Below are 18926 nucleotides of genomic sequence, written 5' to 3'. Positions count from 1 at the left end.
GTTACCCCTGCGGCTTTTCACTCCCTATTCGGGGGGCGAATCGTCATTCAGCCCCCTCCCTCCCTCCCTCCCTCCCTCCCTCCGCCCCTCCTCCCGTTAAAATGTCTCGCTAAAAAGTTTTCATTCGCGGAAATTGTTCTCCGCGCGATGCGTCCGAAGGAGGATGATTCCCGTCACGTTCGCTCAATTATTATGTCTAAACGAAAGCGCGCGCGAATCCCATCGCCGACTTTCTCCGGAGCCCATTCAGGTCGGGGGAATGCGGCGAAAAGAGCCCGTTAAATTGCCCGTTGGGGAAGTGTCGGTCCTAGGTGCGACTATTTCTTCATTCGCGATTCAGCCGAATTGTTGTACGATATTTTACATCATCTTTTAAAACTTTGATTTTATTGATTATAAGTATTATTCTTAATTAAATAAATTATATAGATAATAAATAATTTATAAAATAGAAAATACATAAGTTTTGATGGAAAGTTTTTATTTTTAATTAATTAAACTCTCTAAAATACCGTGTACATATATATATATATATATATATATATATATATATATATATATACATATATATATATATATGCAATATTAAAAATAAATAATAAAAGTAAAATAAATAAAAAATAAAAATATTTGATTAAAACTTATGTATTTTTTATTTTATAAATGTATACATATGTAATTTTTTTTTCATTTTTGATTGATGTAAACTCTAAAATACTGTGTATATATATATACACAATATATTAAAAATAAATGAGAAATAAATGAAGAAAAATAAATGAGAAAAATTTTTGATTAAAACTTATGTATTTTTTATTTTCTAAGTACATGTTGAATGGAAAATGAAACATAGATACGTTTGATAAAGTGCTTGGCATGTAAAAATATACACCGATACTTGCAAGAACTCGCTGCATCCATCGATCTTGGTTAATCCGTCTGTGTTTTTTGTACGGAAGAGAGACGGGCGTTATCCTCGAACTCATTTCGAGAAATGAATTCCGGCGCGATGTGCTCTTCCTTTCAGCGCTTTAACGAAATTTTCGAAGCATATCCGCGGCCCAAAAGGTCGATTTCCATTTCCGGCATCTCGCACAGCCGTCTCTCCCAATTAAAGAGCCCCGCCGAAGTTTCTCGGCGCTGCGAGCACCAATTTCCTCGCGCCAAAGACTGGATGCGCAATTCTCGCCAATCTAAGTTCGCGACGACTTTAATTATGCGTAGGCTACATCGAGCATCCGGAACAACGGGGCGAAAAAAAAGAAAGAGAGAAGAGATAGAGAGAGAGAGAGAGAGATTGTGAAAGGGGCAAGGCGCGCTAAATTTTCTCCGCGACATTAAGAGCAGATAATATCGGGCGACATTCTTTTGATCGGCGAATTTCTTCTCGCATTAAATCCCTTGCCAATCGCACGTTCCGCCTTATTATCGAGCCGATGGAACAATCGCTATATTTCTCGACACTGATAATAACTCCCCTCGTATTTTTTGCTCCTAATCTATTGTGCCGCGTTTACAATAGATATCAGTAGTAGGACATTTCCAATCTGAGTATTATCTCCTTGTTCCTCGTTATCCGCGAGGATACTAAGGCGAAACTTCAATTCGAAGGTACTCGAATCGATCTCTCCGGACAATCCATTCATTACACGATGTTACATCACGCTTTATCAATGACAACGCGCGCGATTATAAATTATAAATAAAGATTCTCTCACTTGCGCTAAAAGGTTTGACGGTAAATGTCATTATCGCGTTGATAATGCCAGCAGTTATAATTAATAACAATGCGCGACGTTGTCGATAAAATTATTTCTACCTTCAAATTTCATTTATCTCTCGCAGAGCATCGATCTGAAACCGCTAAACGGATCTTTTCTACAGCCCTTTTTTCGCGTTTGATGATGAAGCACCGATAACACCGCCATACGACAACATACCTTCAATCGCGCAATCCCTACTAACGGTCGCAATTTAAAACCGTTAAACGCGCACAAACGAATCTTTCTTTATGATCGTGAAATTTATATGATTGCGCTCGATTTTCGCTTTGCACCTACAGGAGCGCTTCCGTTTCACTCGCTAACTGAAATATTGCGCCGATAACGAGGACATATACGCCGACCGTGTGGGCGTTAGGGCTCGGGAAGAGAGAGAGATACGGAAACTACCCGATATCTCGCATATATAGGGTAATATAAAAGAAAAAAGAGAAATATGGAATGGCACATATAAATCACAAAAATATGTGTCGACCTAACCTAACCTAAATTCGCAATAACATCACTTTTCTGAAATCTGCGATTAAAATGTTATCTTTAGCAGCTAATATTATTGGTAATATATAAACAAACTGACAGATTGATTAAAATGACTCAATCAAGATCACGTTATTGAAATTGTTAAGCGTACAAGAGACACGGAATTACGTTTGACGTAAGCCCACATCCAATCAATTTTCACAAAGCCAAAGAGAAAAGAAAGAAAATCACCTGTCTATCTGTCAAAATTAATTCGCCTTTAATTGATTACCTCCCTTGCCTATTTTCGCGAATAATTGCACTTTTCGAATTTTTTGCCTCTTTTTCGCCATCACCCTATACATTGTCCATCGCGCCGGGATCCATTCCGTCCAAGTGGCGAGCACGTACGTGTAATCTCGCCGCATACACGCGCGATTCCGCGCCAGATATCAGGGAGCACGACCGGAGAGCTTAGCGTGGGGATCAATGGTCGTTCAGTGGCGTTTTATCCGTTCGGGTTTAAGCGTTAATTTTTACGAACTGGGTAACCGAGCCGCGAGCGCGGGCTTTGGCGGGCGTGCGTGCGCGATCGTGCGGCATTTATCGAATTTACAACTTTTTCGTGTGAATTTATCGATGGGATTTGCGAGCGGTATCATCGTGTATCCCGCCTCGTGTAGCTCGCTCTCGTCACGAGTTATGCGAGATATCGGGAGACAATAAAATTTAAAATATTTTATTTTATTATATATGTACATTTCGAGATAATAATTTTAAAGACGCGTAGAGCGTTATTTATGTTTCTTCAAAGGCAAACTATAAACATGCAGCAGCAATTTCATTAAAATGAAGAAAATAATTATGTAAATAATGTAAATAATTACTTAATCCATCTTAAAGTATAATGCAAATAAAGTAATGTTTGTCTTAAATAAAATACTAGCGTACTCTGTTCTAGTTTACAGAAATAGTTTATCGAATTTTAAAATTATAATTATAAAAGGAGATAATACAAAGATAATTTTCCATTAAATTAACAGGCGAAACGTTGTATTACTTTGTCATTAAACTTCAAGAAGAATTTAAAAGATAATAGGACGGTGATTTGCCCTTCCTTCTCAAAGAAGGTGACTAGCGTTAACATTAATAGTGTTCCGTCTTAGATTTGAATATCTCAAAGATTCATGAATACTTACACTTACTGATGTTATCACGAGCATAAATATGGTTCTAGCTCGCGGATTATTCTCGCATAAATTATCCGCAGTGATAACGCCAGTAATTATTTAATTCTCGCGATTAATTTTATACGCGCTAGAGCATTTCTTTTTCTCGTGGCTTTTCCGCACTAATGTATTTTCCTTTATGTAAATTACACGCGAATCGTTGATCTCGCTTTATCTTACGCTCCATTTCGTCTGCGAATTAATTATATCTTTCTTCCGACAGAAGATATCTTATTTTTACTGAAACATTTTGACTCTATTTTTTTAGGAATAAATTTTTAAATCATTAAATTTTTTCCTTTTCCATAGGGGAAGTTTTGTTTTTGTGAAAAAAAAATTTTTTTTTTTCAAATTTTGATATCAATGTGTTCAGAATGTTTTAAAACGTCGAAAAAATATATTTTTACAAGATGTAATGTGTATATGTATGTGTGTATGTGCACAAAATGGATGCGGTTGCTCTAACTTCTGTAAATTTGGAGATAACGGGCTAAATTTTTTTTATATGAATAGAGTATCATTAAAGATTGGTTGGTATTGTACTTGGTTAGGATCGTTGAAAGGGTTTATTTTTTTATAAAATTTCGAATTTTTCAATAAAATGTCTGTGCATGCTGTAACTTCCACAAATTTTGAGATGTCGGTCTAAATATTTTTACATGAATAGAATATCATTAAAGGATGATTGGTATTGAATTTGATGAAAATTGATGAAGGAATTAATTTTTAATAAAATTTTGAATTTTTCCAATAAAGGTTGTTCTAAGTTCCTCAAATTTCGAGATATCGGGCTAAATATTTTTATATGAGCCATTTTCCTTAATGTTATAAAGGGAAGAAAATAAAATTAGGAGCAGTATGCAAGTTTTTAATTTGCACAATTTTTCACTTTGTTTTTCCTTTTATATAAATTACCAAAATCACCGATGATTGTAAAATACTTTTTTCCCTTGTTGCAATAAATATTTGGGCAAATCTGTATCTATCCACTTGGCCACTGTGTCTAACGGGTGACGCAGGTAATTGCTTATGGGTCGATGGTCCAATTCGTGCTTAATGATCCATCGTTTCGGTTGGATCGCGAAATTGGATACGAGCGATAATGATAGCATTGCGCGAAACGCTCGATAGACAACTGGAACGATAGACAAAAGAGTGGAGTCCGAGTAACGCTACGATACGCAAATGACAATTCGACAAATTATATATGCGTATTCGAGTGTGCTGACCGTGTCAGCAATTCCATGTTCCGATTCAATAATGATTTTTCGCGCTATCAGAATTAATCGCGCATATCGATTAGTATCAATAATTAAATAATACATGTAATAATTCGTAGTTTGTGCATTATTATCACCGTTTCGAAATCAAACTTCGAGATAAAACAAATAGTGGATATGAAATTTTAACCGACTTGGGCCAAACTATTTTTCTTTTTTTTTATCCCCAGTTATTTATTTACATTGCATAAAAAATACTCGCCCGCGGAGATTTCAGGTTAACTTTGGTTTCGGTTGATGCTAAAAAAATTTCCCCTCCCCTCCCCCCCCTCCCGCCCCCGCACGCTGATACAGACGAAATACATTTTAATGGTTACGTAAAAAAATCGACCGAATGAATAATAATTCTCGTTTCGTCGAACGCGTTGCCTTTTTTGGATATTAAAGGTCAACAAAAATGCGCGATGCGTTTCATTAAAAAGCCGCGATTTTATATACACGCGGACGAGCAATCTCCCCGCGACCTTGTACCGAACAATTTCGTTCGGGATCGGGAGATGCTTGAGCTTCGCGAGAACGCGAGAGGAGGAAGGAGTCTCTCCTCTCTCGTCCTCCTCGAGACGACGTGTCTCACGAAGATCATCCCGACAAAACCGTAAGACAATCCGACTCAGCGGCCAAACAGCTGTCTGTCGGCTTAACCGGAGAGAGGACGAAGCTGAAAGAAGCTGGGAAAAAGCGACGGCGAAGATCACGGCAACTCGCGAACGGGTCAGGGCAGCTTAGTATGCATTGCGTGATAGCTCGCATATATCCATTATATTACGCTCCCCCTCCCCCTCCCCCTCCCTCGTCCTTCCTCTCGAACTATATTCAGCGGAAGAGATTTTCTACCGGATGGTTCCTCGCTATTACCCAGCCTCTCTCTCTCTCTCTCTCTCTCAATCTCTCCTGCTCTCTCTCTCATATACGCTCTCCTTTATGCGCACGCGTTATATATCAGACCGGGTATTTACGTGAATGCGATCCCGATTTCACGTATACGTTGGCGAGCAATCGCGACGGCGAGAAAGGGAGGAAATGGGGCGCGAGGGGTTGATGAGGGTGGAGGGGGAGGAGGGGCGGGGCGGGGTGCAGCGATCTATGCAACGACCGCAATCCGCGCGATCATCTTCGCGTGCACGCGCGTCGCACGGACGTGATTTTGTCGTCGGTAGGGACTCGGGGAGGGGAGGTTGAATTGCACGGGGGGGAGGGGGGAGGGGGGAGTTGCCAGGACGTGCTAACGCGAGACGTCCTTTAACGACGTACAATACGACAGTTCCTGCGGAAATCTCGCTTTATTCTGTCGCGCTAGACGCGCGATTGTTATGGTGGACGCGAGTCGTCGTTTTGCGGCGCTCTGTTTTTTTCAATTTCGGCCGCAATTGCTTTCCTATACGTGTTTAGAGGGAAATTTGTCCCTCGTTCTCGCTGCCGTCGTCGTCGCGGGGGTTCTCGGCGATCTTCGTTCTCGGTGTATCTCCTAACGAGGGAATTCCGGCGTTAAGAATTTAAAATCGATTTCGAGTATCTTTATACCGTAACGTAGCAAAGTACACACTGCGGAACGCGATGAAGCTGCATCGGAGCAGAAAGAGACTTTAAGATTATGCAATCTGTAGGAAAATTACCAACGAATAATCTCACGGCAAAATTGAAATTAAATTCAATTTCTCATTCCACTTATTACTCTTATTACTAAATGGCTCGGTAATTATTTTTATCCCAATATAAAATAGATGTCCCTGTTGACGGATTAATTGTTGTTCGCTATAAATTGTTCCATTTCATTAGAAATTACGAGATTAAGTAGAAATGGAGTTACCATAATCGCACACATTATGCATTACATATAGGGTGCTTCTAAATAAATGCGGAAAATTTTATGAGATTATTCTTTGTCGAAAATTAATTAATCTTTCATATAAACATATATTCCTATATTTCTCCCTGAGGAGTTATACTCTTCCAAAGGGGAAGGTAAAAGTTGAATTTTTATTTATTTTCGTTTTTCAAATTTTGATCAAATTAGAAAAATGAAACTTGGTGGACATTTTTCACTGGTAGAAAGAATGCTTATTAATATTTTTTTTTAATCTTCCCGCATCGTTATAAGAGGACGAAACCAATCCCTATTCAATTTTTTATTAGAACTTTTTAACAGATCAAAAATATGATCATCTAAAGATATGCGTTAGAAAGCCTGATTCCTTTGGAAACTTTTTTCTTTTATTTATTTATTTTTTTTTTTTTGTAAAATCAATAGTTTTCAAGGAAAAAAAAATAAAATACATGGTTATGAAAAAAGCAAGCAAAACAAAATTATAATAAATGTTAAGAAAAAATGGAACAAAAGCAAAACAAAATTATAATTAAAAAAAAAGAACCTCATTGTCACCTTCTCTCTTGAAGGGATGTAACTCCTCAGGAATGGATATCAGAGTATTTGTCTACACGAAAGATCATCTTTAATTTTCGACGAAAGAATCATCTTCTAAAATTTTTCGCACTTTATTTTATTTAGAACCACTCTGTATATGCATATACATACATATATATATATATATATATATATATATATATACATATACATTCTTTATAAAAGGGATTTATAATTTGCATACAGATGTAGATTATTATTATTTATGATTATTGTGCGCAGTTTCCATGAATCTTATATACAGCTAAGGATGTATTACAAACAAGACGTAGCTGAGAAGTCGGTTGGTGAATAAAATAAAATTTTACAGTCGTTCGAGGCTTTGCCTTTAATTTTATTGCCAGCTGTTTTTCCGTCAGGCTTGCCATTGCCCATTAGAAGGGAATTTAATTTTTTGCAGGCTTAAGCGTTAGTGCCGGTGATTTCGTTCGCGTTTAAGGCCGTCGTTGCGGATATTGCGTGTGGTCGATGTATTTTTAGAATTATGCTATTATCGTATCATGGAATTGTTGCTAGCGCACTTTTTTTCGTGTCTCGCTTTCAGATATTATTAGGATATTAATATAATTGCGATTGCCCGTAAAAAAGCGACTATTGTTCTCTCGAACAATAATCTATCTGCCTTTCTGACAGAAGAGTTAATTATTGTTATAGGTATAAAAACGTTTTTGATTTTCGCGTCGTGTATATTAAAAATGAAATCTGCTGAAAAATATAGATTTTTTATTTTTATTTTTTAATATTTTTAATATAATAAATCGCAGCAAAATTTTCACTAGTATGTATGATAAGAATTCTATAATAATATAAAAAGTTGAAACAAAACTTAGCAAGTATTGATATTGAAAGATTTAAAAAAACCTTTTTGATGCAAAATATTTTTTTAGTAAAATTTTTATTGTATTTTTTTTGTAAAATTTGGTATATAATTTATTGTAATTGAAAAAAAAAAAATGATCGGATGAATTGCTATAAAAAGTAAAATAAAGGAAGTAAGATTAGTAGCGGGGACGGGGAGGGGAAGACATTTGTTTCATCTAAGCAAGCGATAATTTTGGTTTGTGCATCAGCCGATTTTTTATCTAAATTTACAGAAAAATTCTCTATGAATTGAGATCAAATAAATTATTGAATTAATAATCTACGTTATCATCACGAGTTTTTTCATTCTGCGGGGCACCCATACATTATTATCTCTCTCTGATTATCACGATGATGCGTTAATATTTAAGAGCGACCTCAGAATTGTCTACTGTTTGCAGAAAAAAAAAAAAGAGAGAGAGAAAGAGAATGATTTGGCGAAGAGCCATGCACCGTGTTTTGCGCGTTACGCGGAAAGAAAGTATCTATTTGTAATAAATTTTAAATAATCGAGAACAATTGAATTCGCGATGGAATTTGATTTTGCACAATTACAAGGACGAGATCTCGCGCGAAACAAGCTCCGCGACCTCGTCTACCTTCTCCGTCCTCCTCTTTTTCCGAAGAGAAGGATGTACTCATATTGGCGCGGAATTTTTCCCATGAAATCAATCAGCCCGGCTGAATTCAGCGTTGCTGCATTTCGCATCCGAGCACGAGATGCGCGCGATTCGTCGTCGTCGTCGTCGTCGACGGCCTCTCTTCACCGATTCCTTTCACGACGCCCTCAATCCCCCGCCTCGCAGCCGAGGAAAGGAAAATACGTAAACGAAAGTAGATGTATGCCGCATAGATAGGATTCTGCCGCCTGTACGCGAATGCAGACGAATCGCTGCGACTTCATTCGCCATGGTTGTACGAGGGTCCGATATTTTTTCGCCGATCTTTTCACCGGATATATGCCATGCCATGCCACGTCCTCGTACGTTCTTATTACCAGGACTATGCGTTTTCTCTGTAAAACACTCGTCAATCTTGATAGTCGGGATTTATCCTACTCGTGATATGCCATTATAGTCATAGCTGCCGTCGGGATTTTTTTTTCTTACCAAGATATATGCGAGAACAGAGTTTTTTATTATTGCAAATATTCAACGATAGTTTCTTCTTTCTTGTTAGAATTTTATTTCGGATCATCATCAGTTCGGCTTTTAATTAGCCCGCCCTCTTTTGTCATTAAATATTTATTATCACAGCCTCATATTTCTTAATTATTATAAAATCGTTATTTTACATATTTTTAAATAACTATTGTTCTTGCATATATTAATATTTTTATTATTTATTAATATTTTTACATTCAATAATGTTTTTATTATTAATATTTTTAATTTTATTTTGTTTGGAGAGAAAAAAAGATTTCTTTTCTAAAAAATCTACAATAATTCTTACGCTGAAAAATTTTAATCTTAAATTTTCTGTTGCTTATTTAATATTAATATAATTTACGTTTTCAGTTATCGAAAAAAAAGAGCTAAAGTATTGAATGTAAAATTTAATTTATATTTATTTAATATATTTGCCGCGATTATATTTATTTTATACGCATTATTTTACGCTTGACGGGATCCTAATTATGAAGGTTCCCTTGATCGCCTACAGTCTCTCTCTCTCTCTCTCTCTCTCTCTCTCACTGTTACATCTCCTTATTTCGACATAGATGCATGAGATTAAGCGGACTGGCTGCGAGATCCGTCGTTATTCCGCTTGATTATCGGCCCGGCACCGAATTAGCGTCCTTTAGTATCATCCTCTGTTCTCGCTCACTCTTTTTCCCCCCGATCCTATCCACTTACTTTCTTTGTCGATCCCCCTTTCTTTGTTCACTTTATTTACCTCCAAGCTCGGTCTTTCCGCTGCATCCTCTTTTACGCTTGCCAACCATCCCCGTCATCCCCCGCCTCCCCCGCCCCCACTCCCCTCGCCGGCCCACGGACCCCTTTCTCTCCACGGTGGCACAATCTCGTGGCTAGTCAAGCGCGTAAGAGGTTGCTTGCTTTTTCTAATCTAGCTGCTGCGATAGAGAGTTGGGCACGATCGACGCTCTAAGCAGCAATTTACATGTAAGCTGCCACCCCTCCCTCCCACCCCTCCCCTCCCCTTACGGCGCCCGGCCGTAATTACGTTCGCACCAGGGGATAATCGTCGCCTGTCTTTACAGGAAGATGTATAATCACGCGGCGCACTAGGCACTTTACGCTTTCTCAAATCTCGCGTTTAGTCATCGATGATTCTGCATCGGAAACATTATTATTGATTCAAGCAAAAAAGGATCGGGCATAATAGTTTATTAAATCTTCATTTAAATCCTATATATTAAGAGATAATAATTTTATTAATGTATATAATATATATAATTTTATTAATATATATAATATATATAATATATAGGTTATTAATATATATAATTAATATATAATTAATATATATTATTAATAAATATATATATATATATATATATATATATATAATATATAATTTGTCGGTTGATAATCAATATTGCATAAAAAAAAAATTAGAAATTAAAAAAAAAAGAAATTTTTATTTCTTTTTAAGAAAATTTAAAAAAAAAGAAGAAATACAATCAATAGACGAGAAAAAATTAATTGTAGCACATTTCGTGCTTTTTGTTAAATTAATTCTCGGGGCTCCTTGAATCGTGATATTACGAGGAAACGATGAAGCGTCATTGAAAAAAATTTGAAAATGCCCCTGCGATCGCGCTACGCGATGAGATACATGGCAAGGAAGTAGGCGGTGGCTCGTTCATCCTCATTTCTCCTCTCCTATTCTTCTCCTCGGACCTACTACTCCGTATATTTCCAGCAACCCTTGTGATTATCAATCTCTGATAATTGAACGTCTTGAAATTGACATCGTCATTTGCGACGATCTCACCGACGGCGGTTCGCTGTCAAACTTTTTTCCGCGAGACACTATAATATCGCTATCTACCTACAATTACGCCGTAATTAAGAACGGCGAGGGGCGATAATTAAAGATTAAGATACTTGCCAGCCGGGGAGGAGCAGAAGTGACAACATCGCCGCAAGCAAAGCAGCTCGGCGATATTAAACTCCGCCTGGTACGCCGCGCCGGTGTAAAGTCGCCCATTCACTACTAGCGGATAATCGCTGAACCTCGTGCCTACGTTAGCGCCGGGATAAAATATAAAAACGCAATAAAATGTAAAATAAAACAGAGAGGGACAGGCAATAAATAAAAGAAACCAAATTATAATAAATGCGGTGTGCCAATAAAAAAATTCGGACATCTTATATGTTATTTATTTTATATATTATATTTTAGAAAATTAAAAGAAATCAATTAATTATACCGACAATTTTAAACTTACTATAGTTGTTTCCTCCTCTTAAGACAAGAATTATTACGCTACAAGTGTTTAAATATTTCTCCTCCATTGATTTTAATTGCAAAAAATTTCACAAATTAATTTATTATTTACATTTATATATATATATATATATATATATATATATATATATATATAAACAAACGTAATTTAATTTGATTATTGTCTAGTTTTTATTTAACTTTTATCAGCATTTATCTTATTATATATAACGTTGTAATTTTGATTGGTAAAGATAATACGAGTAAAGCATGGTTAAAAAATAATTAGAGTTCATATCTTTCTTATTATAACAAGGGAATATTTTATTACTTTATTTGCAATAATATCGGTTGGATCAAATTGTACGATCAAAATACGTAAAACTGTTAAATCTGAACACTAACTATTTCATTGAATATCAAAAATAAACACATTTCTCTTTTCTTGTTTGTTTTGTTTCCCTCTCTCTTCTGTCTTCGACAGTTTATAACTCGTCTTTATTTAATTAAATATCATCAAGACTGTTTTCTCAAAAATTATAATATGTATTTAATATTTTTATATATTATATAATATAATATATATTTAATATTAATATATATATATATATATATATATATATATATATTTAATATTAATATATCTTTAATATTACTCAATAAGAGACAAAAGAAACAAAATTAATATCATAATTTTAATTTCTGTAATAAAAAAATATTAATTCTAAGATTTGAATGATAAGTGGATCGCGAAACTACAAGGATGTAATATTATTATTACACATATATCATCTCTTTAATATTTTTATACATAAATTTTCTATTTTTAAAGGATTTTTTTAAGGAAAGTTTTCTATTTTTAGGATGAAAAAAAAATTTTCTCCTTATAAAATATTGTTATAATAAATATCAAGCAATTTTTAATAGCTTGTAAATGTCTTCGTGTATTAATAAAACACTATTCCGTGGCAAAAGAAATCTTCTTACGAGACGAGCTTCGGCTCCTGTTATACGAAACCGTCATACTACTTTCACGCGTTAATGAGTAAGTTGCGAAAAGCAGCTATTTAATCGTTACGGTGCGAATAATGCGAGGCGTAATATAAATGGGGGGCGCGGGCGAAGAAACAAAACTCCTCGCTCTTGTGAACAATGGCTTCGTTAACAGCGGTGTTTCATTACTACTAAAACAAATTTTCTGGATGCTTTGCAATCATCGAGTCATTCAACCCAGCGCGACGTTTTGACGGCGCGACGGATGCGCGCGAATGCCAAGCTGTCGATACTTCTGTCACTGCCATCGCGCTGCCGTGATTTGTTAAAGTCCCATCGAAGAGACACGTTATATTCTGATCGTATATATAAGCGGTGTCTCGGAATTTTAGATACCTAAATATTTATTGCAAATTAGTATTTAATGCTTGCTTCCTTATAGAGGGAGCTTTGTAAACAAATTTTTTTTTTTTTTTTTTTCAAATTTCGCTGCCAATGTGTCCGAAGTGTTCTAAAAAAATCGAAGAAACATATTTTTGCAAAATGTCCGTATGTGTATGTATGCGTGCATGTGCGAAAGGGACGTGGTTGCTCTAAACTTCCGGAAATTTTGAGGTATATCTAAATATTTTTTCTATGAATAGAATATCATCAAGGGATGGTTGGTACTGAATTTGATGAAAGAGCTGATTTTTTATAAAATTTTGAAATTTTTTAAAAAAAGAATATTCTAATTTGCACAATTTTTTACTTGTTTAGAGAAGGGACTTCGCGTTTTTTTTTTTCTTTTTTCCTACATATTTACACGTATTTACGATTTATACAAACTACATTTTTCCGAGTTTTCTTCTCTCTTATAAATTCGTGCAATTATAAAAATCGTGAAATTGCGATAGTTTGCAGTTGCGCGTAAAATGTTCCCAACAAAGTTTCACGATTGGCAAAAACGTTATATTACGCGCATAGCGCAGAAATTTCAACCCGATACGAAAAATGCGAACGTTTGTTAACCAAACATTATTCAGTCCTCGTGTGTAACTTGTCCCTTGTAACTCGGTCACCGTCCATGTTATTTTATTGTCCGCCGCTCGTCCACTAACTTCCTAAAACGTTCGCAAAATTGCTACGTAGATGGATCTCTCAGCGTGAGAGATGGAGAAAGAGAGGAAGAGGGCGAGAGACAGGAGAGCCGAAGGTGGTGTAAATCGAGCTTACAATCCAATCAGACAGTCCCCGGCTCTGTCTCTCTTTCGAGCGCTCCAAGGTTCGTCGGACGCTCGAGGGAAGAAAGCGATGACGAAAGTGAGAGAAAGAAGAAGACTACCGAGGCGAGAGGATGTGTCTGTACGCGCGCGCGCGCGCGCGCGTGTGTGTGTGTGTGTGTGTGTGTGTGTGTGTGTGTGTATTGAGAGGCGAAGGATGGTAGCGGCTCAGAGTGACGATCAAGAAGAGGGCGGACGGTAAGGCAGAAGCGGCAGGGCCGCAGAAATAGCCTCGGGGGTGGTTTAAGTGAGGGGTGGCGTATAGCTGCAGCGGCGAGAGGGCGGGGAGGGGGGAGGACGTAGTCGGTGATCCTCGGCGAGGGGTGTGGGCGGCCGGCAGGGGACACGCAGATATTTCCGAGTACATTTTTGATGGGATTTTTAAATGAGCTCCAATTGCGTTAAACGGTGCTACGGCTCTCGACTTAAGGCAAGATTTCCTTAAAACGACGTTTCAGAGCCTCCCTCAGCGCCTCGCCGCTCGTCTCGTCCCGGAATGAAAATTACCGGAGGTCGGCTTCGGAGGTCCTCCCCCCTCCCCCTCCCCCTTCATATCTCCTCTTGAGCCACCGTTCTTGTTTCTTCTTTCCGTCGTCGCTCACTCGGTTTATTTACCGCACGCGGATTGCGGATATATTAGCGACGACATCGGCTAGCGCCCCGGATAATTATGCCGATGTCTACGAGTGTAATCTCGCTGAGAATATTTGCGGCTATAGTTTCGAGAATTGAATTGAATTTTTTTACTATCGAGAAAGTAATTTTAAAAACTCATCAAAGGGGAGGAGAGGAAGCGCATACTAATCTCTTACATCTCCGTAATATATATATATATATATATATATATATATATATATATATATATATATCAAACTTAAGACTGCCTGAGAGGCCGATAAGCGTCGTGCTGCGTGTTGCGCGGAGGAGCCGAGCATAAATTGCGTATAAATTACGCGGAGGGAGCTGGGACAAATTGAAACACGATCGTGTTGCGTCCGCAATTAACAAGTTACTCGCCATAACCTGGCATAATTTTTCGAGCAGGGATTTATTTATGGCGAGGGAGGGGAGGGAGGGGAGGAGGAGGAGGGGGAAAGAATGTTGAGAGGTAAAGATTGCGCGGGACAATTGTATATGAGAAAAAGATTTATCATTAGATATAAATGGGAGAAAATTTCGCGTAAAGTCAATTACGTGTGCGAGATACGCGAGTAAGAATGAAGTAAGGTAGAAAGATAAGAGAGAAATAAATTGCACCGAGTTTAAGTGTGCTTTTACAGCGACGATGAGACATGTCTTAAAAACGAACAAGGTAGAAGTGGAGAAGGACAGGGGGTTTCCTCTCCACAGTCAAAGATACAGCTGCAGAATCCAGAGAATTAGAGGGAAACTTAAGGGAAAAAGAATTTTGTGATAGTGAGTCTTTCAATTATTTTCTTTTACCGTGAATAAGTAGCTAAACATTGTTTTCAGCAATATAAATAGATATTGACGCGAAGAAGAAATGATAAATCTATCCGGAAAATATCCCGAATATTAAATAATTTTTGCTTCTTTATAGAGAAAGCTTCGTGTTTGTGAAATTTTTTTTTTTTTCGAATTTTGATGCCAATGTGTTCAGAATATTCTAAAAAAATTGAAAAAATATTTTTACAAAATTTTGAGATAACGAGCTAAATTTTTTTTTTTAAGTAGAGTATCATTAAAGTTGTTATCGTACTTAATTATCGATGAATAGTTTTTTTCTTTTATAAAATTTTGAGTTTTTCTAAAAAAAGAATGTTTAAATATTTTTATATGAATAGAATGTCATTAAAGGATGGTTGGTATTGAATTTGATAAGAATTAGTAAAAGGATTTATTTTTTGTATGAAATTTTGAATATTTCAATAAATGTCTGTGCGTACTTTAATTTTCACAAATTTTGAGATATCGGGATAAATATTTTTACATAATTAGAATTTATTAATTTATTAAGTAATTTATAAATCTCTTACCCATTAAAGGATAGTTGGATTGAATTTGATGAGAACTGGTAAAAGGATTGATTTTTTATGAAATTTTGAATTTTTCCAATAAAGGCTGCTCTAACTTCCTCAGATTTCGAGATATCGCGCTTAATATTTTTACATAAATAATGTATCATTAAAAAATGATTGATATCGTATTCATAATTCCGATTACTGATATAGAGGAAGAGAAATAAAATTATGAGGAAACAATGTGCAAGTTTCTAAATTGCACAATCTTTTACCTGTCTTTTCCTTACGACGTCTACATTAAATAAGGCTCCCTAATATAAAATATAATACCAATTTTGCGATGCACTTTTTCCCACACAATCGCCATCGACTTCGACAGAAATCATCCTCGAGCGAGATATATAATAAGAAACAACGTAAGAAATAAAATTAATAAATTCTAATTATGTAAAAATATTTATCCCGATATCTCAAAATTTGTGGAAATTAAAATACGCACAGACATTTATTGAAAAATTCAAAATTTCATAAAAAAAATTTAAAAAAAAAAATAAAAAAAATTAAGCCTTTTACTGATTCTTATCAAATTCAATACCAACCATCCTTTAATGACGCCATCGACTTCGACCGAAATCGTCCTCGAGCGAGATGTATGATAAGAAACAACGTAGGATTGCACCGATTCCGGTGGAAAGCGCACTAAACACAGCTCGAGCGCAGTTAACGGCCACTTATCAAATTAGAAGTTTAACCGTGACACGTAATTTCGTGGCGAGTAAGAACGTAATTGGCACTTAATCCCGTTAACACGTAGCGACGACCCTCGCCCGTGCATATCGCGCGTATAACGACGCATCCGCCGGTGACGGTCGCGTGGACGGATCCTAAAGACTCCTCACGGGGAGTATCGACGCGCACATATTTCCGCTGACGACGCCGTCCTGTGTCACCTTTACGCGGCATCATCTCCGTCGGAGCTCAGCAACATTGCAGCTGCGTCGACGAGAAACGGAAATGGAGAGAAAGAGTAAGTGTGTGTGTGTGTGTGTGTGTGTGTGTGTGTGTGTGTGTGTGTGTGAGAGAGAGAGAGAGAGAGAGAGAGCCTGTGCAACGCACTATGAAAATTCAATTTCGCAGCGTACGCCGGCACGTGCGGCGCGTTAATCTCACGATGCTTAAGCGATGAATCGTCGTGCAAATTGTCGGGCAAGCCGTCCGCCACGATATTGCGTCTGGTTGCACTTGTGCGACACAGTCCGATCACAGCGGGCGTCATAATGAGCCGAGCACGGGCTACTTTGTTTTGCCGATAATGGGCGAGAGAGATCGGGCGGGCGTCGCCGCTTACGATATCGCATTTGATTGGCACAATTGTAATCATCGTCGTATAAAGGATCGTGTAAAAAAAAAAAAAATAGGCCGACATGCTGTACGAAAGGTACTGAACTTTCCCCGCCCCCCTCCCCCCCCCGCGATTAACGGCAGGAATTTTTACTATCGATCTCTTTTTAATCTCTTACATGAGTGGGTTAATTCTCTCGGATGGAATAGAATTTAATTGCCTACATCGTGATAATATTCTTTTTTTTTTTATTATGTTTCAAGGATCATTAATTAGAAATCCAATTGTTATAAAATAAAAATATATCATCGATTGAAGTGAATAATCTAATCAAATTGATCTTAATTATTATTTTTCAATTATTGGATTTTTAGTTTTATACACAGACAGGCATATGCATATATTCAGAGATGAAAATATATATCTATCAGAAGCGAGTTTGTTTCCAATACTATCGCATGATTGAAAGTTCATATCGTTACGTGATTTTAAGATACTCGCAACAAAAATGTCATTTAAAATTGATATGAATTTCAAAGGTGGGATTTACGAAAATCTCAACTAATCGGAAAGCATTTGTCGTGTCGTGCTATTGCAGAAAATGTAAATAGATGCAAAAGACATTTCTCGTGGTGGATGCGAGAACACTTTGGGAAATTAGACTGCTTTCGTTAACGAGTGCGGAAGAGATAGCGGGCGCTTTTCTCTCACATCTGGCGCTCTATTTGAAAACTTTTGTCAAGCCGTCGGTCATGCAAAAAGCAAGTAAATCTCATCATTTTTTTCCGACAAATATAAAATTATCTCTCAAATAGGGCAGAATTTATATAGCGCGTTACGTAATCTTTTTAACGAGCACGCCAAAGGCACCAGCAATGTAAAAATCCGTGCAAATTTTTTTTTTTTTTTTCTCTTTATTTTATCACGTCACTGTGCTTACTTTTTTTGTTGCATCATTTTTTTTTTTGTCGACAATAATTAATAATAGTGTTAACGAAATTCCAAATATTACCTATTATTACATACACATATATGTATATAAAATAATGTATGTACTTGACAGGTCGGATTTGAAAGTTCCATTTATCAAACACATCTAATCAATCCAAGAAAAATTCTTAATAGCCGTATCACAGGTACGTCATCGGCCACTCGAGGTTGATGCCTTTGTTTACCAACGAGTAACGTCTAATAATAGATTGCTGTTTACCTGGTAAGTCCGTCATTCCGCCTCGATCGGTCCAAGCACAACGAAAAAGAAAAACCTGGTCGTGTCCCTCGAGTCACCGGCTCCAACGATAGTCACAGATAGTGCCAACCCCCTGGGACTGCGAGAGCGCGAAAGCGCGCGAGACGATCGGTGGATCGAGAGGCGGGGGTGCGGGAAGGGGGGGGGGCAGAGGGGGAAGGAGGATAGTCGAAGAGACGACGAGTCCAAAATCTTAAAACTCTTCGCCGTCGAAGAGGATCGGGGAAAAAAAAAAGAAATCCGCCCGGGATGCGGGCCGTTGCGCGAATGAGCGCGTCCGAATCACCCGGCTACGTGTTTTCTTACAGGAGTTTGGCGCGCGACTGTGCTACTGGGGCCAACCCCGGCCGCCATCAACCCTCTTATGGCTCTGTGTCCCTACGCGTTCCTCCGACCCCCTCCTCGCTCTCCCCCTCCCTCGCCGCCCACCGTTGTCTGTCTTTGTCTGCCGACCCTTTCGACTCGTTCTCTCTCATTTCTGCCGATTTCATGCCTCACAGCCGACTTCGACTCTCGATCACTATCTGACGTTGCGCGGATGATCCTTCTGATTCTTGATCCGATCTTTGATTCGATCCTTCTTCTGACTGTTTATCTCCTCAGTCCGATCATCTTGCTTTCGACACTTTTGACCACTCGGGTTATCCTGATC

Source organism: Cataglyphis hispanica, chromosome 14 (assembly GCF_021464435.1).
Source record: "Cataglyphis hispanica isolate Lineage 1 chromosome 14, ULB_Chis1_1.0, whole genome shotgun sequence".
Taxonomy (NCBI): domain Eukaryota; kingdom Metazoa; phylum Arthropoda; class Insecta; order Hymenoptera; family Formicidae; genus Cataglyphis; species Cataglyphis hispanica.
The sequence above is the reverse complement of the archived record's forward strand: the minus strand, read 5'-3'. Positions refer to the sequence as shown.